The sequence below is a fragment of the Gorilla gorilla genome, chromosome 9 (assembly GCF_029281585.2).
Source record: "Gorilla gorilla gorilla isolate KB3781 chromosome 9, NHGRI_mGorGor1-v2.1_pri, whole genome shotgun sequence".
Lineage (NCBI taxonomy): Eukaryota > Metazoa > Chordata > Mammalia > Primates > Hominidae > Gorilla > Gorilla gorilla.
In genome coordinates, this window is record NC_073233.2 from 123,973,751 (window position 1) to 123,998,866 (window position 25,116).

General features: G+C 43.4%; 1 long non-coding RNA gene across 2 annotated transcripts in view; it reads right to left on the minus strand.

Moving 5' to 3' along the window:
• The window catches only part of LOC129525561 (uncharacterized), a 565,073-nt gene that overhangs the window by 146,182 nt on the left and 393,775 nt on the right, over window positions 1-25,116 (minus strand). Inside the window, exon 4 of one of the 2 annotated variants that reach the window (XR_008669950.2) lies at window positions 5,293-5,450. The exons of the other annotated variant lie outside the window; for it this stretch is intronic. This is a non-coding gene — a long non-coding RNA (uncharacterized lncRNA). Of the gene's footprint in view, window positions 1-5,292; window positions 5,451-25,116 lie in introns of those variants that run through there. 2 annotated transcript variants of the gene reach the window in all.

Here is a 25,116-nt window from a genome sequence, read left to right on the forward strand (position 1 = left end):
AGGGATGCAGGGGTGGTTTAACATACATACATCAATAAATGTGATACGCCACATAAACAGAATTAAAAATAAAAATCACATGATCATCTCAATAGATGCAGAAAAAGCATTTGACAAAATCCAGCATCCTTTATGATTAAAACTCTCAGCAAAACTGGCATACATGAGATATATCTTAGTGTAATAAAAGCCATCTGTGACAGTCAGCATAATACTGAATGGTGAAAAGTTGAAAGCATTCCCTCTGAGAACTGCAACAAGACAAGGATGCCCACTCTAACCACTCCTCTTCAACATAGTACTGGAAGTCCTAGCCAGGGCAATCAGACAAGAGAATGAAATAAAGGTCATCCAGATTGGTAAAAAGGAAGTCAAACTCTCGCTGTTTGCTGATGATATGATCATTTACCTTGAAAATCCTAAGGACTCCTACAGAAAGCTCCTGGAACTGATAAAAGTATTCAGCAAAGTTTTCAGATACAAGATTAATGTACACAAATCAGTATCTCCTCTATATACCAACAGCAACTAAGCAGAGAATCAAATCAAGAACTCAACCCCTTTTACAATAGCTGCAAAATAAATAAATAAATAAAATACTTAGGAATATACCTAACCAAGGAGTCAAAAGACCTCTAAAAGGAAAACTACAAAACACTGCTGAAAAATAATCATAGATGACACGAACAAATGGAAACAAATCCCATGCTCATGGATGGCTAGAATCAATATTGTGAAAATGACCATACTGCAAAAAGCAATCTACAAATTCAATGCAGTCCCCATCATAAAAAATGACGGTGATATCAAAAAGCAAAAAGAACAAATCTGGAGGCATCACACTACCTGATTTCAAATTCTACTATAAGGCCATAGTCACCAAAACAGCATGGTACTGGTATAAAAATAGGCATACAGACCAGTGGAACAAAATAGATAACCCAGAATACTTACAATACTTACAGCCAACTGATCTTCAACAAAGCAAACAAACAAAAAGCAAACAAAAACATAAAGTGGAGAAAGGACACCCTTTTCAACCAAATGGTTCTGGGATAATTGGCTAGACACATATAGGAGAATGAAACTGGACCCTCATCTCTCACTGTATATAGAAATCAACTCAAGATGGATTAACGACTTGAACCTAAGACCTGAAACTATAAAAATTCTAGAAGAAAACATTGGAAAAACCCTCCTGGACATTGGCTTAGGCAAGGATTTCATGTCCAAGAACCCAAAAGCAAATGCAATAAAAACAAAGATAAACATCTGGGACCTAATTAAAGAGCTTTTGTGTGTCAAAAGGAACAGTCAGTAGAATAAACAAGACAACCCACAGAGTGGGAGAAAATGTTCACAATCTATACATCTGACAAAGGACTAACATCCAGCATCTACAACAAACTCAAACAAATCAGTAAGAAAAAAAAAATCCCATCAAAAAGCATGCTAAGAACATGAATAGACAATTCTCAAAAGAAGATATACGAATGGCCGACAAACATGAAAAAAATGCTCAACATCACACTGAAGATCAGGGAAACACAAATCAAAACCACAATGCAATACCACCTTACTCATGCAAGAATGGCCATAATAAAAAAAAAAAAAAAAACAGTAGATGTTGGCATGGATGCAGTGAACAGGGAACAATTCTACACTGCTGGTGGGAATGTCAACTAGTACAGCCACTATGGAAAACAGTGTGGAGATTCCTTAAAGAGCTAAAAGTAGAACTACCATTTGATCCAGCAATCCTACTACTGGGTATCTACCCAAAGGAAATGAAGTCATCATTATTTGAAAAAGATACTTGCACACACATTTATAGTGGCAAAATTCACAATAGCAAAATCGTGGAACCAACCCAAATGCCCATCAATCAACAAGTGGATAAAGAAACCATGGTATATATATATAGGAAGGAATACTACACAGTCATAAAAAGGAATAAATTAACAGCATTTGCAGTGACCTGGATGAGACTGGAGACTGTTATTCTAAGTGAAGTAACTCAGTAATAGAAAACCAAACATCGTATGTTCTCACTGATACGTGGGAGCTAAGCTATGAGGATGCAGGGCATAAGAATGATACAATGGGCTTTGGGGACTTGGGAGAAAGAGTGGGAGGGGCTGAGGCATAAAAGACTACAAATATGGTGCAGTGTATACTGCTCGGGTCAAGGGTGCATGAAAATCTCACAAATCACCACCAAAGAACTTACTCATGTAACTAAACACCACCTGTACCCCAATAAGTTATGAAAAAAAATTTAAAAATAAAATAAAATGCATGTAATATACCTAAAAAAAGAAGTGATTACATCATAAGGGTTCAGCCTTTATGAATGAATTAATGCTATTATTGTGGGAGTAGTCTAGTTATTTTGGGAATGGGTTTCTGATAAAAGGATGAGTTTAGCCTCTTTTCTGTTTCTCACAAATACTGTTTTGTCCTTCCACCTTCTGCCATGGAATTGCATAGCAAGAGGACCTTCACCAGACGCAGCCCCTCAGTCTCACACTTCTCAAACTCCATAACCACAAGCCAAATAAATTTCTGTCCATTAAAAATTAACCAGTCTATGGTATTGTTATAGCAGCGCAAAGTGTTCTAAGACAACATCTATTTCTCTCATCATACCCTACTTTGATTAAAACCTCTTGTCACCTTCTAATTCATTTATTCTCTTCTATTTCCAACATGTTTCCATTGAATGTTTAGTTTCAAAGTTTGCATTTTTATTACTATTTGGTTCCTTTTCAAATTTGCCAATTCTGTTTCATAGGGCATTTTTCATGTCATAGAGTCTACATTACTTTTTAAAGGTCGTTATTCATTTCAAGTATAATTATTCTATATAATCTTTCAAACTGCCATTCTATTATGTGAAATTTTTGATGTTCAAATCTTTCTGTTAGTTGCATATGCTGATTCTCAGTCATGGTAGACCACTTCCATGTGTATTTTGTCCATTTTTATTGTGAGCTCATATTTAGTAAAATTTTTTTCCCTGTGAAAATTCATTGCAGATCATACTGTGGGAGCAAAGTTCCAAAGCAGATAACATTTTCTTCAATCAGCAGTTCCCACGGATTTGTTGAGCAGGAACCTATTTTTATGTTAAGTTACTCGCTTGGACTATCTAGACAACAGGGTTATTAATAAATTTGGACCTCAAACTCAGGTAGTATGTAGACTCAGGTTTTCTAGTTTACCGAGAACATTTGCTTTTATCATCCAGAGCACAGGTAGCAGAAAATAAACCTCTTTATGGTTGCCCTGTGATCATACGTTACTTCTTTTTCTCATTTCACATATTCATTGGGTGTGTGCATTTTGAGTTGATCTTGGTTTTATGCATGGATCTCAATTTCACTTCTCTGCCTTGTGTGAACACAAGGTTACCAAGACAAAAATCTCTCCCATTCCACCCCCTCCAGGGCATTTGCAACATCAGTCAAACTAGTCCCTGGGTCCTAGTTTTCTCATTCATGTAAAAACATTTTTCTTGAGAAAGAAAACAAGATTGCTTTTGTTTAAATATTAAACATTTCTAGATGACTCTAGTGGAAGATTTTCAGATTATGATTTACCATTTTTCTAAAACCACAAGGCACACTTCTTCTTCCATAATGACCGTGCTTCCCATTAGATAGGTAATCAAATGGCAGCAAAAGTGCCCTTTTGTTTTAACTGGGTCATTTCTACCTTTGTAAACTTCAACACTTGATCACAATTGTCTCCATCCACCTTTGATTTTATTTTTTAGCAAAGTTCTTTTAGTTGTAAGTATCAAAAACAAACAAGCAAAATTTGAAACAAAGCTACTTAAGCTTGGGTGAAGGTGGGAATTATTCCAAAGACACAGGAATATTTTAAGGACATGGAGGAGGAGCAGTTGAGTCTCAGAATGGACTAGAAAGCTGTCAGGTGCCTCTCTCTGCACATCTGCCTTTTTCTTCTCCACCTTCCTTCAGATTGGTCTCCCCACTTCATGTGCACATGGCCAAACATGGCTACCATACAGCTCACCTGTTTGCTGTTCCTCTGTTCAAGGGACCATCTCAGATTGAAACTAACCTCTTGGTCTCCTTTCCCAACTCCTAGGGAAAGGATTGGATTGGTCCTCCTGGGTCATGAGTCTAACTGGGTCCTATGACCTAGGGATGAGGGATCCGGGATATATAATATAAACAGTTTCTGGACCACACTCCTGTATCAGGCAGTAGTTGAAAAGCAGGGTGACCAAGGATTGGGAAGGCACACCAAAGATAGTTATTACATTCCTAAGCAGAAGTGTCATCCTCCACATCATTTTTCAGAGTGAACCAGAGGTTGACAGAGGGCATCAATGAATAGAGGTAGAGAAGGGTCTTAGCAGATGCCATTAGCCTCAAATTATGATGTGGCATTTCCACATAAAAGAAAGAATAATGATCCAGAAACAAGTGGAGAAGTAGGACTTTGAGCCCCAGCCCCTCCCTTATGTAGATGACACTAGGTGAGTGGGAGAATAAAAGAGTGTCTCATGGAGAGAACACAGAGGAAGCCCTGACCACCAGGGGGAAGCTGAGTGTTTCATTAGAGCAAGAGGTCTAGGGCACTGGCAACAAAGTTGAGTATACAGGAATTTATTTATTTATTTATTGAGATGGAGTCTCACTCTCTCACCCAGGCTGGAGTGCAGTGGCGTGATCTCGGCTCACTGCAACCTACACTTCCTGGGTTTAAGCAATTCTCCTATTTCAGCTTCCCAAGTAGCTGGGATTACAGGTGCATGCCACTACACCCAGCTAATTTTTGTATTTTTAGTAGAGACAGGGTTTCACCATATTGGTCAGGCTGGTCTCAAACTCCTGACCTCAGGTGAAGGCACCCGTTTCGGCCTCCCAAAGTGCTGGAATTACAGGCATGAGCCACCACGCCCAGACAGGAGTTTTTTTTTTTTAAACAATTAATTAGGTCTGGATTGGAAATAAGTTAACACCCACAGGGCAGCTGCCAGGTGAGGGCTGGGGTGAAGAGCTGTTTGGGAAGAATTTGCAGGTACACGTGAGCTGAGATGTGGTGAGACAGAGATGGACACAACTGCTGAGGGCTGCCTCCCTGTTGAATCTGGAGCTGGCCAAGGTGCTCAGGGGTTATTGGATTTTATTTCCTTTGAACATATCTTTTATTCTCTACCTCTTTTTTTCTACTCTTTTCTTTCAGTTTATAGCAACCCATCTTTAAGATCCAGTTCATATTCCACTTCTCTTGTGAGGCCTTTCCTGACCACCCCAGTCTCCAGCAACCTCACCTGCCTCCTGTGGTCCTCCTCGTCTGCTCCATTCACTCGGTGGTGAACCATGCACTGCCTCGTGCTGTTCTCCTGAGCTGCTCTTGTTCTCCTCTGTTATTACTGAACAATCCGTGGTTCACCTCATGTTTTACCAAAAGGACTGAAAGATCAAGGAGGTGGAAACACAACTTGTACTTTCTTTTATCTGCGGTAGCATAGTAGATAGTGGCCCTCATATAGCAGGTATTTAATGTGTGTTTATGAGCTTTGGCAAATCACTCTGTGACATTTAGTTTATCTAATTGTCAACAAGAGCTAATAACATCGACTATCCAATTCACTTATTCTGTCTTTTGGGAGATGTTTCTTGAGCACCTACTCTGTATAAGGGTGAGTTTGTGGAGTGAAAGCTTATTAACGGGATCGCTAGAATCAGCAAATAAGAAAACAAACAGTAAAAAATGCCATGAAAAGCAAGAAGCACTTAGGAAAGAAAGACGTTATTTAAACATTCACATTTAGACATTGGAACATTAACTAAATTATTTCATAAGCTCCCTCCTGAGTTCCTGTAGCACTCTGAGTATACAGTACCTATATTATAGCACTTACCACATTGTATTATAGTTATTTGTGTCTGTTTCCATCTCTGCCCCAGACTGTGAGCTTCAACACGGAATCTCCAGCACTAAGCACAGTGCCTGCCACATAATGGGCCTCAGTAAATATTTTAAATAAATTAATGAGTAAAATAAAATCAGCATCCAATGGTTCTCACACTACAAAAATGTACTCAGACAACAAGCACACTGAGGAAAATTCTGTCCTAGGACTCTTGTGGAGAGGGTAACAAATAGAAAACAAAATATAGATTTTGCCTTGAAGGAGCTTATAAATGGAACGGAAAACAGAGCACATGCCTTTGAACATGTCTTAAGATGATGTATCCAATTACCTAAAAGCAGTCACATTTTCAAATTCTGACAGATGTTGATGGATGTCAGAAAAACCATAGAGGCAGGAGACGTTAATTGGGGTGCTTCCTGGAGAAACAAGAAATTAATGGGAGGCCTTGGCAAGATAAACAAAATTCACAGAATTCCCCACACTATGGGTGGAGAAGGGGAGTGGGCCACTGACTATTTGCAAAGATATCTGAGAGCCCATAGTGCTTGCAAGAGATGGTCTGTTCCTCTGTTGGAGACATACACCCAACACACAGGCTTGTGCACACACACACACACACAGGCATACACTCATCTCTGTGGCTAGAGGGGTGGGGTGATGGGCTTGAAGTGCTTCCCCTCTTTGGAGAGAAATCCTCTCTCCTCAAGTGCTTCTCCGTTTGCTTTCACGTCAACCCTTTGAAGGCAGCAGCTTTGCTGATCTCAAGAGCTCTCTCCCGGGGCTGTACTCACTCTGAAAGTGCCCCCATTTCCAGGATGTGACACAGAACTCATTCGATTATGAGTCTTTGTTCCAATCCCTTTGATCATCTTAGGAACAGGTCATTTGAGTAGGTCAGCAGAGGGCAGAGCAAGGGGGACAATTGTTTTCTACCTCAAGGTTGGAGGTGGGAAGCACAGACACCTGCTACTGGGGCTGGTGGTGCTGGTGGGCGGTGAGGAGGCTTTGAGCCTAGCTCACAATCTGCCTTCATCAAACGACATCCAGAAATGTGGCCTCAGTCCTCACCCTACAATAGGAACTCCATGTTCATTGATTCAACAAATGTTTATTATACTACTACGATATGCTAGCTATTATTCTAGGTGCTAAAATTATATTCTAGGAATATGACTTTAAACAAAAGAAAAAAGTTAACTGGTGTCATGAAGATTATATTCAAGTAGGAAAAATAAAGAAAATCGGCAACTTTACTTTATACAAGACAACATATGGCTACTAAGAGAATAAACAGTGATACAGAGAGAGAGGTCCCGGAAGATCTCCCTGAAGTGGAAATAGTTGAGCCAATACTTGAAGGGCAGTAAGGGACCGGCCATATCAAGAACTAAGGAAAGGGTATTCCAGGGAGAGAGAACTGCAAGCTCAAAGCTGCTGAGGCAGGGACAAGACTGGAAACTCTAAGATGTGTGCACGTGCTGGCACACATAGGCGCGCGTGCGCGCGCACACACACACACACACACACACACTGGCCTAACGCAGGGAGTGAAAGGGCATTAAGGAGGAGAATTAAGACAGAAGATCGCAAGGCCAGATCACACAGGCTTAGTAACTATGGTAATGCACTGGGATCTTATTCCAAGTGTAACGAGAAGCCATTGAACCATTTGAATCAGAGAAATGATGTGATGACCCGCTGACCCCCAGAAAGGCTTGATATCTGGCCTGTCTCATGGGAGGTGGCAGCTATTGTGCAACATCTTAAGAGCAGTGGAACTTCCCATGTGAGCGCAGACTCCTCCCCTCTCCTGAAACATGGAATTTGCCCATAGAGAAGTTGGCCACCATCCTGAACGAGTGCTTTAACATATATCGAACTGGAAAGTCCAGAAAGTTGAGGCTACCTCTTTTGTGTGGGCTCCTTAAAAACTCAGGCCGATGAGGGGATAGAAGACTGATTAAAACTATCTCATGGGGGTCACTTAAAATCACTGAGGCCACCTCAAAATTATTACAGACAGCTAGTTCTGCTTCCACATTGAATTTGTTTCTAACAAGCATCTTCTTTGGTTGATGTACCCCATTGGTTTCCCCTCTGGGATTTTCCTATTGTCTAGTCCAAACTCCTCACCTTATGACTTATCCCAACTTCTTCCTCACCTAGAAGGCACCTTACAGAACATTTAATCCAATCTGCTTGGTTTATTGATGAGTAAATGGAGATCCAAGGAAGGGAAGTGACTTGATAAAAATCATTCAATCCAGGTCTTTCAGTCCCAATCTTATCTCCTTCCAGTATTCTTAGCTAGCCTGAAGATGGACAAATTAGGTAAATTTAGACTGGTATTGTGGTTCAGAAAAAAAACCCCAAATAAACAACAGTCAATGCAAAGTTCCCAGCATCGAGAGTCTGGAAAATGAAAAGACGGGAGTCACTGGAAATCTTGAGCTCTAGAATCTGAAAGTCAGAACCTCCACAATAAGCAGGGGCTAGAGGGGGCACTGATGGGGGTGAAAATCCCATGGATGTTTTTACATCTGCAGGTGGTTTCAGGTGAAATATCAGCAGTTGGGGAGGGGACCGAAAGCAAGTGCTTGCTCTTAATTCACAGGAGCCAGGTGGCTCACCCTTGGGCCAGGGAAGATAGGTGCAGGGGCAGGGAGGACCAGCTCTCTTTGAGGGCTGAAGGGGATGGGCCCTGGTAATCCAATATCCTCTCGGCGCCACTGAGCGCTCCAGCCCAAATCCATCACTGTAAATGAACCAGGTGACAGGATTAAATATCCCCTAATTGCAGTCCCCCGGGAGGGGCTGTGCCAGCTGTCTCTTCCACATGCCTAGCCCAGCAGATGGGAGATCAGATATCAAAGGGTCACTTCTGACAGGACAGGAGGCAGCCTGGGTCCTGGCCACCTGGGCCAAGTGGAAGGAGGGACTGAGGGCAGATTGGGGTGCTCAAATGTGTCTGAAAAACAGAATTATTTAGTACTGTCTGGCCCCTTGGCTCCTTCATAGTAAGGTCTGCACGACTCCATGGCTGCAACTTATTTGTCCTCCTCATTGCCAGGACAGGATCTGGGCTCCTGCCTCTTGTCCTCCCGCCATCTGAAACTTGCTGCTAGAGATGGATTTGTGTCACAGAAAATTGGATACAGCCGAGGGTATGCAGGAGGTCACCTGCTCCCGCCCCTGCCTCTAGGCAAGCCTGCGTCTCACTGAACTCTAAGAGGCAAAAATTTCTCATCTTTCCTTCCAGCACTCTCAGGAATGATATTCTACAGTTTTGCTTGGTTGTGTATTCCAGCATTCTGAGCTTAAATATAGGGCAGTTTCTCCAAATTTACTGAGGATTGAGCAAGAAGAAATGCAACTTACATTTCAGCTCAAGAAATGGACTTCAGTGCTAAGTAAAAGCTCCTGGCCACGGGAGGATGTATGGGGTTGGCTGGGCTGAGAATGCCCCTGGCAGGGGGCAGTTCAGGGTGACTTCTGATAGGCTCTCTGCCCTTTCTTTCCTCTAAGACCTTTTCATTTGAGAAGCTCTGCCACCATCTCACCTCAACACTACTCTACCAAACTACAACACTACCAAAACTGGCTCCCATCAAAGGGCTCTGTACAGTTCTGTGGGAATAAGATGTATTTTCATTTCACCGAAATCATGATATTGCAAAATCATCAGTAGCAAGTGCGAGACAAGAATAGCTCCCCATCCAGAAAGTCCGGACCACAAGGCAAGGTAAAAATTTGCTTGCCAAACCTCACTGAGGCTCAGGTAAAAAGTAAAAACAGCCATCAAAAAGGCCACTCAGGGCCCACCACGAGAAGACTGCAAAAGGCTCCAGTGACCTTTGAAGCAACACGATTATTGAAAATGATAAGACTTCACTGGGGCGGGTTAGCAGGGGACAGGGGAAGGTCCTCAGTTCAGTTTTCTTTGGTGAAGCTAGAGAGCTCCAGGTCATCAGGCCCTAGACCGAGGAGAGAGTCTGATGCTGGTCCAGCTCTAACTGATTGCTTTTCTTTTGCATTTGTTCATTCACTAATTTAACAAATACAGTATTTTCAAGGTTCTCCTATAGAAATATGCTAAGGGGTACAAAGGTGATAAAAACTGATACTGTCTTCACCCTAGGGATCATGTGCCTGTTCAATTTGCAAAGTCAGTCACTGCATTGCTCTGAAGTTCAACTTTATCATCCATCAAACGGAAGTTGTGACATCTACCCCAGGTTCTTCATAGTGTTGTTGAGAGGTGGTTCACACGTGATGACTGAGGGAAAAGTGCTCTGGAAAAGCTCTTTTGCAGGCGAATAGAAGTGTGCAGTATTTGGAGTATTGCTTTAGCTCTGAGAACAATGTGGCTAAGTCACCAGGGAGCTGACTTAGACCTCCTTCCCTTTCTTCCTTTGATTTTCCCCTCCTCTTTCTCAAGCGCTAAACAGAGACTTAGTCCAAAGAGAACCAACCCATGCTTGATGATAAAAGGAACAATGGGATTTCTGGGTCATCCTCTGGGCCCACAGACAGGAGGGCTGCAGTCCAGGATGCCAGACAAACCAGGTTATTTTGGAGCAAGCCAGCAGCAGAACTGTAGGCTGAGAACAAAGGACTTGGCCCATGTCCATATCCCTGCAGGGGTCACGTACCAGCTGAACACATCGGCCTTTAGTCATGTTCCCATTTTAGGAAAAACAGAAATAGGGAATCTCAACATAGTTTCCCACTCTGAAAACCACAGTTGGTGGGAGAAGCATGGTTCCTGGTCATGGCTGATAGATAGGGTGTTTCCATATAAACCGGTGGCCCAAATGTTGGAATTACCTGGGAAATCTGTCAACATATAGGCATTCAACTTCCACCATGAGAAATTCTGATTTTGAAGGGTTGGGGTTGAGCCTGGGAAGTGATTCTGATGCACAGAGAGCTTGAGAACCTCATCTATAGACAATCGGCATGGGCCACTATCTTGCCTGCTTTTGTTATATGTTTTGGAAAAAGTACAAGGCCTGGCGCAGAGTAGGCACTCAATACATGTTTCTCGACTGAGTATATTAACATATACCCAAATACACTCAAAGAAAAAGCAATACGTGGCACAAGTCAAAAATTTTCTAAGGCTTAGAGGTCCTCTAAAATTCACTCGGATCTGACTGTCTTCCTGACTTCCAATTCTCAGGGTACAAAACTGAGAAACCTAGATTTGAGTTTCTTGTGTTTTGCTTCCACTGGAACAAAATAGAACCAATATAAAAATGGTTTATCTTGTTTCTTTTCTCATCACATATTATAATTATTATTATTATTGCCTTATCAGTAATAACAGTAATAATAAATTATTTTACTTTCATTATCTCATTTCCTCATTGTGGATCTTATGAAAGAGATAAAGAATTATTATCCCCACTTTACAAACGGAAAACAAAATGTGTAGAAAGGTCATATATCATATCTACCCTGTGATTCACACGATTGGGAAATAGCAGGATGAGACTCAAACCTCCTCACTCACAATCTGATGTTCTTAGCACTAGACCAAGCTTGCAAAAGAACGGCTACAAATCTGCTTCCAGTGAGCTCCCACCTATGTCATTCCAATGCGCAAAATAGGACCGAAATCATCCACAAATCACTGGGGTGTGTTCCTTTTCCAAAGAATCCCTTTTTACAAAAGTTCTTCATCTTATGTGGGATCATTAAGAGGTTGAGTAAGACAGACAATGTAAAGAATCACTCACTGCTAATTGAAATGCAGGGAAATCATTTCTGAAATTATAATGTAAGTTAATAGAAAAGAAAGGAATTTGTTCTGCAAAAATCTGGCCTATGTGTGACTTTAAGAGTGTACCTATTGCAGAAAAGTCAGGTAAATGTGTGCACTCATATACCAGGCTTCTATAAGAAATCCAGTCCTGAATTGAAAATAAATTGATAAATAAGCTGCTTTTCCCTTCTGTTCTCCTGGAGCCAGGTCCTCATGCTATTAGAACATTCCAGCATCCCAGCAACTGCCCTCAGTCAGACCACAGGTTCATGTATTTTCAACCAGGCAACTTGGACTGAAAGAAGCTTTCAATGGAGCCCGACAAAATCATCACAGCCTTAGACTGGATCTAGATGATGCCCAAGAATAAAAAGTAAAGGCAATGTTCTGAATATTTTAAACTTTTACACTTTTAAAATGTCGTTCACTTCAAATACAAAGATAATGACTGAATATTTAGCCCAACCTTTTACCCTACATATTTTAAGCAATGCCTAAATTTATGACTTTTCTTAACTCCTGTCTGATCAATTCATCCTGAAGTCAATTTGATTAAATAGCCAAATAAAAGATACTTTATTTTAATGTCTTGTTGTTCCAAGGAATGAGACAACTGACAAAATAGACTGATAATCTTCATAGTGGGACTTTGAGTCTGTAGAAAGATGGGGTAGGAACTAGGAAGTCACCAGCTTCCTGACATGGAGCTGCTTGCTATGAGTCAAGACCGAAGCAGACATGAGCAGAGGACAGGTGTCCTTATTCTCTGTAGGTGTCTCTAAGGCTCAGACAGAGGGACAATTCTTGTCCCTGAAGAATCTTGATTGCCTTATGAAGCAGCTTGGCTTCCCTCCAGCCCTCTCTCCCCTCCTCCCTTCTCCTACCCTCAGCCTCCAAGTCCCTGTCAGTTCTAACAGGGAGTGGGGATTGGTCAGGCCATTCATTGGTTCTGAAGTTTCTTCTACTTAAACCAATTTGTTAGGTACTTCGTGATTTACAGCCACAGTGGAAAATGGGGCTGGGTATTGATTCTTGGCCTTTTCTATTGCAAATGGGTGTAATGTTTTATAGTATGTCAGAATAATAGCAGTGGGCACTCTATCAATGTCAAATGTTAAAAATGATCAGCTATTGTGATGTAGGAGATTAAATATGAAAGCTTGATGGGTATATAAAAGTGAAATGGCAATAATAAAGGGATTTTTATGTTCTGCTCATTGCTCTCTGGAATCCACCTGGGGAACTATTAGAGCCAATTGTGCTGATCAGTGACATATCACCATGGGTTAAAGGACAGGACAGGTGTGTCCCTCCGCAGGTGCTGTTTGCCCTGGCAAAATGGAATGAGAGAACTAGGGTAGAGAGGTTGAAGTTCATATGGCCATACCTTTGGGAGCTTGAGTCTAATTCCCCAGGTGACTAGAAAGAAAAGGTACAAGGCAACCGAGAGCCAATCAGAAGTGCCAGAGGTCACTATGACCCTTCTCTGCTGCAATGACGGCTCCATCTCTAAAGTTAGTGGAGAGAATCCATCCCCTCCTGTAAGGTACCCCGAGATGACAATCCTATTCTATACAACAAGACCAGACCTCATTGGCCATCTTACATAGTCAACTTTCTCAGGGAATTGAGGCCCAGAGAAGTAGAGATATGTCCAAGGCCAGCAGATGAGTAGCAGATGGACCAAACCAAGGCCAAGGCAGGGCGACCCCATCTGTCCTCAGCTACAACAGGTGTCTGAAGCTGTCATGATCCTCTAGATCAGTGCTGGCCAATATAAAAATACAGAGATCCCCACGTTTTTTAAATGTTCTTACAGCCATATTTAAAAAGTAAAATCAAGCAGGTTAGGTTAACTTTAACAATATATTTTATTTAACCTAACATGGATGAAATTATATTCTTTCAATATGTAATCAATATAAAATTATTGAGATGCTTTATATTCTTTGTTTCATACTGTCTGTGGGTGTATTTTGCACTTACAGCACAGCTCAATTAGGACGAGCCACATTTCAAGTGCTCAATAGCCCCATGTAGCTACTAGCTATGTATTGTAAGTGTGCCTCAACTGAGACGTGCAGGGCAGGGAAAGGTATACATATGCCCTAAGGAAGCATTGCGTAGTTTGAAAAAGCAAAGAAATCCTAAAATATACTTAGAACACACACAAAAAATCTAGTTTATAAACACAAACTACAGACAGCAAACTTTGACAAAATCTTAATGAAGAGACTCTGAAGAAGAACTGTCAATCACATATGAGGGCTTCTCAGTGAGGTATGAAAGTTGTATTAGAATTTCTAGGGCTTTTAAAGGGTCTGGGATTTTTTAATGTTTACCAAAACATAAAAAAGCATGGATTTACAAAGACTAAGGAACATACTAGCCCTTTGGGGAAGAGCAGCTTCTCAGATGATGTTGTTGTCATCCTAAGTTATCAAACTCATTTCCTGAGAGAAGAAGAAAGTGCAAGGACTGCATAGTCTTATGTGAAGGTGAAACTAAGTCTTAGGCTTTACGTAGGACACCCAGTTAACTCTTGGAGGCATCCACGTGCTGGAGTCATGGGTGGCCCTATCTCAAACACATAGGCAATGGGCAATCTTGTCGAATATTTTTGGATGGGTCCATCTATGTCCTGAAGCTTTCACTGGGTACACCAAGCATGGGGGAAAGAGAAGTCATGGTTCCCTGCTAAAATCTGGAGTTCTGGCCTGTCTGGCCCTGAACACCATGGCCAATGAGTAGGGAGGCAGGAGCTGGGGAAGAGCAGATACCAGGGTGCAGTTCAGCGCTCTCAGTGTTGCCGTTTCCAGGAGCAAGCAGACCATATAATGCACACAAAGCCAGCCTGAGAACTAACACCAGGTCCCTTTCAGCCAGAGACAGGTTGTCACTCTGACAGCTATCAAGCCAATCAGAAGGGTAAATTAAGGTGTCCTTTTTTTTTTTTTCTTGAGGGGCAGGGGGTAGTTAAAACGCTGATCTCCAAGTGACAGGTTTCTGAGCTGGGAGTGAACTGTCACCACTGCCATCCTCGCTCTGGAGCCTCTCAGGCGGAGCATGTCAGGGAAACCAGCAGGCTCCTTATAGACCTGCTTGCTCCCTAAGGGCATCCAGGCACAAGTCACGCTGTCTGATCTGCCTTCTGGGACCAAGTGGGTGAGAGTGCCAGTCTGCACCAGTTCCCATTGCACTGGGAGCCAGAGATCAACTTTCCACTTTTGAAAGAGAAACTCCTCCTTCTTGCCTTAATTGCAGCATTAATAATTAAGTGGGTGCTTTAATTGCATGGATCTCATTACGGAGTAACATTGGAAACATATGCACACAAAGGCACACACCTCCATGCACATATATGTATTCCAGAAGCCAGGCATCAAATCATTTCAAAGAATTATCGTAAGCAAAAATTCAAAATAAAAAACAACAGGGATGTATGTATGCTTAATTACACGAGAACTTTATTAGCTGGCACTAATTAAAGCATGTTATGAAGTCTGACAAATATCTAAAATTACTCACTTTGGTAAATAGTTTTGACGCGAGTAATTTATTTAAAACTAGAGCTCGGTAGAAAAGTTCAAGCAATTTTATTTTTGCCTGGGTAGCACATTATGTGATGTCTAGGGGGATAATTAACGATTAGTGGCTTAATGACAGAGGCACATTCATTATCCTGTTTCCTAACTCCTGCCAAGCCTTTAATGCTGAGTACTCAAGGCCCACTCTACCCTCAGCTCTGTGAGAGCTGATCTTCTCCCGATAGATGAACCCATTTCACAGATGAGATTTTCTAAGGCCGAATGCCTGTTCTTTGGTCCAACCAAGATCACAGAGCACACAGTCCTGGTCTTGCCCTTCCATGGCAACAGGAGTATTGAAAGGGACATTCCCCACTACCAACAGATTAAAGGAACATTCTAATCACTATGTTCTTCATGAACGCTTCTGCTGTGGGTTGAATGTTTGTGCACTCCCCTCACACCAAATTTATAATCCTAACTCCCAAGCGCCCTTGCGGGGAGATTAGGTCATGAGGGTGGAGCCCTCATGGAAGATTAATGCCATTAGGCTGGGAAGATTGAGCCATCAGGCTCAAGCCTGTAATCCCAGCACTTTGAGAGGCTGAGGAGGGCGGATCACTTGAGGCCAGGAGTTCAAGATCAGCCTGGCCAACATGGCGAAACCCCATCTCTACTAAAAGTACAAAAAAAATTACCCAGACATGGTGGCACACACCTGTAATTCCAGCTACTCGGGAGGCTGAGGTAGGAGAATCACTTGAACCCGGAAGGTGGAGGTTGCAGTGTGAGCCGAGACCACGCCACTACACTCCTACCTGGGAAACAGCAAGACTCCATCTCAAATTAAAAAAAAAGAAAAAAAGAAAGAAAGAAAGAAAGAGAATCAGAAATCTGCCTTGCCCCACCTGCCATGTGATGAGTTCACAGCAAGAAAGTCTTGTATAAACCAGGAAGCAGTGCCCTTACCAGATGCCAAAACTGCCAGAGCCTTGACCTTGGTCTTCCCAACCTCCAGAACCATGAAAAATACATTCCTGTTGTTGATAAGCCACCCAGTTTATGGTATTTTGTTAAGCAGCCTGAATGGACTAAGACACCTTCCTTATGTGAGGGTCCCAGACCAGAGGGCAGGCTCTATTATGAGTTAACTCCTTGGGCCTGTCTCTCAAGAGCTCAGGGCTGACCCAAGAAACAGCAACTTCATTAAAAAACTAGGAAGGCCTGCTGACCCTCTCGCCAGCCCTTGCCTGTTGGCTTCCTCTTCTGCTGTAGTTCCTTTTCCTCCCCCAACCAGGGCAAAGAACAGAGCTATGTAGTTATCCACACGCACTGAGCTGTGCACACATGCAATCCAGGCCACTCAGAAAGAAGGAGCCTCAGTTTCATCACAAATGATCCAAATTAGCTTTGCACCCAAGAATGCATCCTTCCCATACCCCTCTGCCTTAGTCTGTTAGAGCTGCTGTAACAAAAATTTCATAAGCTTGGTGACTTACGAACACCACAATTTACTTCTTACTGTACTAGAGGTTAGGAAGTCCAAGATCCGTGTCTGGTGAGGCATCTCTCTCTGCCTGATAGATTACAACCTCTTGCTGCGTCCTCATACAGTAGAAGGGGCTAGCCAGCCTTCTGGGGTCTCTTTTATGAGGGTGTGAATTCTCTTCATGAGAATGGAGTCTTTACGATCTAGTCACATCCCAGGGGCCCCACCTCTTAATTCCATCACACTGGGGATTAGACTTCAACATATGGATTTTGCAGGGGACACAAATATTTAGGCCATATCACCTTCCTTAGCTTGGTTTTTATGCCTAACCAGAGTGCTTTATGTCCTACTCCGAGCAGCATGAATTTAAGGGGGCAGGGGAATGGACTAATTGACCTCCCGGGACTCTGTTCCAGTCTGTAAATCTGACACAAGGAAAGGTCATGTCATAGTAAACACTGAGGCATGCCCCCAACTGTTCTTAACCTAGGTATACTTCCTGGAGGCAGGAAGAGGGACTCGGAAGGTTGCAATAAGATAACATCCTCTAATTCATCACATAGCCCCACAGAGGATTCCCCCTCCTTCTCCTTCTTGGTTTTTTTTTCTTTTCTTTTCTTTTCTTAAACTAAAGTTTGAAGCTAAATCCACTGTGGGCTGAAGGACGCACTTTAAACTTCACTTGCTTCGAAGTTTAAATGGGAAGACTTGACAGGTATGCTAATGCTCCTCTATTAAGTCTGCAGAAAATGACATTAAAGGTATTGGTTAAAGACACGGCTCAGTGTTTGAGCAATTTAATGAAGTGTTACACACAAGCTGACCTTGTAGAGGGAGAAGCTCGCGGCTCTCTCGGCGTTTCAGGAGGCCCTGGCCACTCTGTTTGACATCTGAGCTTAACACCAACCCCAGACTCATTACTGTCTGCGAGGTTCCGGGAACTGCCAAGGGGGAGACCAGCGTTTGCTTGTAAAGTCCAGTGACAGAAAGGAGAGGTAAAAATAGTGGCTCCTGATCTTTGGCTTCACGAGGCCAGAGGTGCTGGTTTGAATGACATGTTCAGTTTTCATAAACACGGCAGTGGTCCCCTGAGGGAGGCAGAGCAGGAGGAAAGGAGAGGCTCTTGGAGTGGGCAGTGTGGACAAGGGCAGCTGAGTGAAAAGGCCAGAACTTCCAGCTGATGTCTGATCGCCAAGTGGGCTGCTGGAGCTTGGAAGGGGGTCTCTGCCAGTAGAGCAGGCAACACCCCAGATCCTTCAGGATGAGGCCACCGGAAGTGTTCACTGGTGCTACAGAGATGTGAACCCCTAGAAAAGGGTCAGACAAATGGGGTTCCCAAGACCCCTCCAGCAACCCTACTCACTCACCAATCCATTTGTTCACTCATCCAATGTTATTAAGCTATACATCACTTCTCTCCAACTATGCCCTGTTTACTATACAAATGGTGAATATTCACTATACTGGTCTTCTGCAAGTGTCTGGAACATCCAAAGCTCCTCCCTACCACAGGGCCTTTGCACATACTCTTCCCTCTCCCTGCAGTGCTTTTCTTAGTTTTTCACAAAGATGACCACTTTAAGCCTGCCTATGTCAGCTTACATATACTCTTATCAGAGAGGCAGCTGAACAGCTCATGGAGCAGTATAAGGTCCACAGGTTTCGCTGAGTATTGTAATACCCTAATAATGATTTTATTTACAGTCCTTTGCATTAGCTTTTGAATGGCTTCTTCTACCTTCTAAAGTTCTTTCCCATGTTATCCTCTTTGAGTTTTCTAGCAACCTCGTAAGGTGGACAGAGAATTTGCTGGCTATTCTTGTGTAGAGACAAGTGACCCATGGATGGCAGAAACTGTGAGTGTCCGGAAGACTCAAGTTGTTCAACTCCCTGACCAGGACTATTTCTGCGACAGCAAATGGTTCATGTTTTTCTCTTAGTTGGGGAGGTGGATGTACATTGAAGAGCCAGGCTAGGAATGCAGATCCCCGAGCAGCTCGCCTTGGGGAGACGTGGTGGGTGAATGAGAAGCAGCATCAACAACAGCCACCTGCGTGTGTGTCTTCTGCATGTCACTGGCAGGACACAGAAACAGAAACAGCCAGGGCAGCCCCTGCCCACAGAAAGTGCTTACTCTCAGGCTAGGCCGAGGACAATGCACAGAGTGTCCTTGATGAGTCCCTTCTCTTCTCTACTATCTCCTTTTCCCTTCTCCTTGCCTCCCTTAGCCTGCACTGACAGCTGCTGCATCCCACCCCCCGCTTTAGTAAAGTTGGCTCCTTCAAGCAGACTTATTTGAAGGAAGAGCTGCAAGTCCAGGCTTTATAAGGAACCAACCTGTTGATCAACAAGCATCTGTAGAGCGCCTCCTCTGTGTCCTCCCCTCTGTTCAGGCTCAAAAAGTAATGATTGACATTATTGAACGCTGGCTACCGCATGGTCTGTCCTCAGCCACTAAAGCGTGTCATTTCCCTTCACCCTTGTAGGAATCATGTGAGAGCTGCAGCCATGCCCCCATCTTTTAGGCGAGGAAACTGTGGATTAGAGAGGTAAATCCTTTGTTTAAGATCACAAACCAGGCTGGGCATGGTGGCTCATGCCTGTAATCCCAGCACTTTGGGAGGCTGAGATGGGCAGATCACCTGAGGTCAGGAGTTTGAGACCAGCCTGGCCAACATGGTGAAACCCCATCTCTACTAAAAATACAAAAATTAGCTGGGCATGGTGGCAGGCACCTGTAGTCCCAGCTACTCAGGAGGCTGAGGCAGGAGAGTTGCTGGAACCCGGGAGGCGGAGTTTGCAGTGAGCTGAGATTGAGCCACTGCACTCCAGCCTGGATGCCAAAGTGAGACTCCATCTCAAAAAAAGAAAAAAAAATCACAAACCAGTGGCCTGGATGTGAATGCTGGTCTGTCTGATTCAGAATCCCTGGGAATCAGAGAGCTCCACACACGCCCAGGCCCCACGCTGCACACAGCAATATGGGCTGACTCCATGGGTTTGGAGTTTGAGATACCAGATCTCAGAGGGATGCTAATCGCAATGGCCTTATGATGCACTTCCCATTGCCATCATCATGAGTAGTTTTGTTCTAGGCTCTCTTGTAGGCATGTGACAATATCATTTTATTGAATTCTCAATAATAACTCTGCAAGGTGAATAAGTGACAAATTTGGAACACTGATCTTTCCTGTGCTGTTCCGACTCCATGTCCAATGTTACAAAGTAAAAAGGAGTAAAGAGTGTTGGGCCTAGCAGACTCACATTCGAATCAAGCAGGGTTGGTTTGTTGTGCATTTCGAGGCAGGGGTTGAGTGGGAGTGCACAACATAAACATGACCAAAAAATAATAATAATTTTTAAGGCTAATGAATGGCCTTATAGTTGGACTATTAAACATGATAAAAATGTTTACTAAATTGTTCAACTGGACCATGTGTAGCAAGTGAGGCTTTCAAGGGAGGTAGTACAGCTGTTGAAAAACACCGCTCCAGCACCAAACACCTGGGTTCAAATCCCAGCCCCGTTACCTATAAGCTGAATGACTTTGGGCACATTCTTTAACTCCTGCACTTCAGAAGCCTCATTTCTAAGGTGAGGGAAACTATAGCATCGCCTCACAGGGTTGCTGTGAGAATTCGAGGGAACACACAGAATGTGCTTGAAGCGATGGCTGCCCTCTGGTAGCTCTTAATGTGTTGGCTATAGTGTTAGTAATTTCCTGAGTCTTTTTATCGATCACCTATTCTGCACCAAACACTGTGGGAAATACAAAAATGAACCTGCCTAGCCTTGGCCTGGGGTGTGCACTCAAATAACTAACACAGCCCAGAATGGGATAAGGTGCCAGTTCTGAAACACAAGTAAAGCTTTTAGAGAAGGAGGTCAGTCCTGGCCAGAAGGGGTATATGATGGAGAAAATTTGAGAAATTGGCAGGAATCTAACAGGACATAGGGGACAAGAAGGCAGTGGGCAAGCATAGTGGTCTCACCACACTGGCCAGGCATCAGCTAATTGGGTGTCTACTTCAGCCTAGGTGACACCTGCTAAGAAGAAAAAGAACTCGGTTCAATTACCATTGCTGTTTCAACAGAGTGTAACTCTCTATTCTATTCCCAGTGAATGTCTTTTCTGGCATTTTCATGACCACAAGTCCATCCCTGTTTCCTTTCATTTGGGGCCACCGTGCAGACCCAGCTTGCCCCATTGCATACAGGACTTTCGGCAAAGGGAAGTGCTCAACCAAGTCTGAGTTGCAGCAGCTTTACACCGAATGGCATCCACTCTTGGCTTTGAGTCCACACTTCAGGCATGATTAGAAATGGGACCAAAAGGGAAAAGTTTCTCCAAAGGCAGCACGATCTGGAAGATTGAGACCCAGCCCTCAATCCCATGTTGCTCCCATAGACTAGGAGCTCCTCTTCGTTTCCTTAATCTTCCCTTTCCTCTCAAACTCTTCTTAGGCTGGATGCGGTGGCTCACGCCTGTAATCCCAGCACTTTCGGAGGCTGAGGCAGGTAGATCACCTGAGGCCAGGAGTTCGAGACCATCCTGGCCAACATGGTGAAACCCCGTCTCTACTAAAAAGACAAAAATTAGCCTGGTGTGGTGGTGGGCACCTGTAATCCCAGCTACTCAGGAGGCTGAGGCATGAGAATCACTTGAACCCGGGAGGCGGAGGTTGCAGTGAGCCGATATCGTGCCACTGCACTCCAGCCTGGGCAATGGAGTGAGACACCATCTCAAAAAACAAACAAACAAACAAAAAACTTATTCTCTTCTTGTTTTCTGCCTCCCCTCTTCTTTATTTTAAAAAATAAGTCCTCATGGTGCACCTGCTTCTTCCTTTCTAGTTTGTATCATTTCCTCCCTCCTTGCATCCCTCTCTCCCTTCTTTCTGGTTGGGTGTCATTGCAGGAATTTGACAAAGAACCCTTTGTGCACCCTACAAACATACACTTACACATTTCCCATCTCCAGCACACTCTCGTGAGTTTCCCTTTTTCCTGGAAGGTAGATAGACTGTTTTGCTGGGAGTAGAGGAGAGAGAGAAAGAGGGACAGAAATAATCCTGTGGCCTGGAGACAGGCTCCTCTCCTAAGGAGAAGAATAAAGCCAGGAAGGAATTCACCCACAAACCTTTTGAAGACATATGGAGAAGAGTGGAGAGATTTTTTTCCCCTTCTCCTTCAGGAAAAAAGCTTTTCAAATAAATAGCTGACAGCGTTTCTTATTTGAGTAATTCTTTGCTGGTTATAAATGTGCCACTCTAGAGTACTTTATTTAGAAGTTTAAAAAAAATGCATTCTCCAAGAGAGAGCTCAGCATTACCCAGGGGAGTAAGGTTCACTCTCCTGTGGCCCTCCTGACGCCCTGCCTCAGACATTCATATATTCTCCCATAATCTGATCTAGGTTATAAAAATTAAAAAAAAAGAGGAGAGAGGAGAGACAGCTGGTTTTCCCACACATATGACATTTTCCTTTATGCCTGGCTTAACTTTTTTATGACAGGCTGGGTTCACTCCATTGGAGAATTTCTCTCTTCAAATGAACTTTGTGTTTTATGTTTGAAAATTTTTCTTTAGACAAACCTGGTAATTTTTCAAGTTAAAATGTGTACACTTTAAGCACTTAGGAAGTTTAAGGATCCATCTGATCGGCACATAAATCTGAGGTTATTCATGCTAAACTCCCCATGTCTAACTGCACTCTTAAAAAATAATAAAAAGCAAGTGACATATTTTAACTTCTTTTTAAGTGAAAACCCCCAGACTGTCAGTTTCCTCAGTAATTGATTAGTATCTCGGTACACTCCCCTCTCTGTCCCTGGTGACATTCAGTGTGCAACTGCGCTTGCTGTGCTTGAGGTAGCTTGTCGTGGAGTGGGAAAGAAACACAGGGCTGGTGTACTGTCTGTCCTTTCTTTTCTAAATGGAGAGATAGATTTTCCCCTGGCTGCTGCCGCCTGCTAGGCCCTTGGGCAGGAGCTCCTCATGGGCCGCTCTCTGGCTTATTGACTTTTGAGCTCATGCAGTGTCTTAGAAAGAAGTAGACTTTGGAAAGCAGGATCAGACTTTAAGCTTGACCTGCCTTTCGTGGCTGAGTCACCTTAGCATGTTTGCTTGACCTCTCTGTGCCTGTTTCATCTCTAAACAGGGGTTAGCAAAAACATCTACACTACAGTAGATACTCAGTGAGATAATGTATGTGAAGGTGCTTAGTAAAGAGTACATCCTGTGCGATTTCATTTGTTGGTTAAACATGGTGGGAAGCCAGATTGCTCAACAGTCTGTGCCTCTCCCACCTTAAATGTGGAACAGCCAGGGTAGAATAGAAAATTGTAACCCTCATGCCTACCTCATCACATCCTGAATCCTAGAAAGACCCTGGGGTTATGGTAGATATACGAGGATAAAAAGCACTTTCTCCACATTCTAGGCCCCTCTTTAACTCATCTACCCTGAAGTGCAGGAGTATGTAGGACCCACCACAGCTGCATTCCCTGTTCAGACAGTGCCTTTCGAGCCGGACACACTGAGGCTGCATAATGAGTCCCTTGCATCAGTGTGGTGCTGATTCTTCCATCTCTAGTTGTGCGCAGACCTGGTTCCTGGACCAGGAGCATTGGCATCCCCTGGGAGCTTAATATAGATTCAGATTCTCACCCCATATTAACAAGACCCCAGGAATTCACATGCACATCAGAGTTTGAGGTGCACAGCCCCAGACCAAGTGACAGAGCAGGACACAGGCTGTAGCAGAGGAGGAACCTGCCATACACCATATCCCACTGCTGGAGGATGGGGCCTCTAACCCTGCGAAGCACTGTCAGACAAATACCAGCTATGGTAGTGGTAGTTTGGTCCCATAGGGACTCTTTAGCCTCTCTTCCCTTTTTCTCTAATACATGTTACCAAAAACCACTTGATTTGAGTAAAATCAGATATTCAAGTCCTGAGACTAAAGAGGGAAAATTTAGCTGAGCTCTGAACTGAGAGTCTGAGAGTATCACTAAGATTCCTTCCATCTGCACTGCACTTAGAGTTGCGCTTATATCACGTCCATTGATCCTGAAAGTACCTGGATGGGAGAAGAACAGGTAGTCATACAGAGAAGTAAAAGAATCTGCTCAGCGCCACTCATGAGTAGATAATAAGGTGGTGGCTGGAACTCTGGTCTGGTCTATGTAGCGATTTACAAATCTGTTCTGCTTAGATAAAACCCAGACGGAATTTGAAGTGCTTCTTCAATGGAGGAAGCTGTGGATTCTAGAGATATTGGAGAGAGGTTTGTAGTACAATCGATAGTAAATCAATTAATTTAGCCTTCCAAATAGCCCCACTCACTCAACCAGGGCCACAGACTCCACTCCTGGTGAGGAGTCAAAACGGCTGATGCCACACACCAATCAGCCCACAGCATTGATTGGGCACCCACTGTGGTCACCACACCACACCAGGTACTGCGGGGCAGGAGGCGAGGGGCACAGCAAATGAATGTGATGTGGAAATTATGATGGAGGACGCTGTCCATAATGCCGCTCGATGTTCCATAGACAAAGTTACATCTGGTAAATATCTACTCAAGTTTTGTGCCAGCAAAACTGAATTGTCCTAATAAGTGAGTTTGTATTCTTTCTTTTGTTAGAAGATAAACCCTGTGTAACTCAGTGAATCTCTCTCTTTTGCCTCAGCTGCTGGAAAACTCTCAGTAAAGCAGTCCAGGTGGTGTAATCTATCCATTTCAGAGGTCTGAGAACACATACTGCTTCTGCATCCCTCCAACAGCCTCTGTTCCCTTTTGCGCTGTGTTTTCATGTGAAAACCACTCTGAATCCTTTTCAGGTAATAGGCAGGGCACAAAACCCTCAAACATAACTTTGAGGCATTCATTTAGTTTCGTGTGGTGGAAGAAAGGCACACGATAACGTCATAAGGTATTTGGCCATGGGAGCAAGGTGCCTGGGCTTAGAGTTGGGGGACTGGGACCTCAGGTATTCCAATGGCTGGATGGGTGGCATCAGACACATTATCTTGCCTCCCTGGGCCTCAGTTTCCTCATCCACAAAATGAGGAGGCTAGGCCAGCTCTGAAATTCTACCAAGTGAAAAGGGTATAAAGCAAAACAACAGCAGGCACACATTAGTAGAAATACAAAGAAAATGAACAACATGAGAGTAATTGGATGTTGGGTTCAAGGAGAAAGCTCTTTTGAAGCTTTTTCAATCTATTCTTAGTGTGTGCATCTTCCTGGGTGATAAGGGGACAGGGGGAAGAGGCTATTCAAGTTGTAGCAGACAAAAGGAAAAATAGCCACAAATTCTTTTTCTCTAGCTTCTGATGCAGTGGTGGAGTTCAGAAGTCAATTTCTCCACTCCTTGACTTGAGTTGGCCATCATTAACGCAAAAGA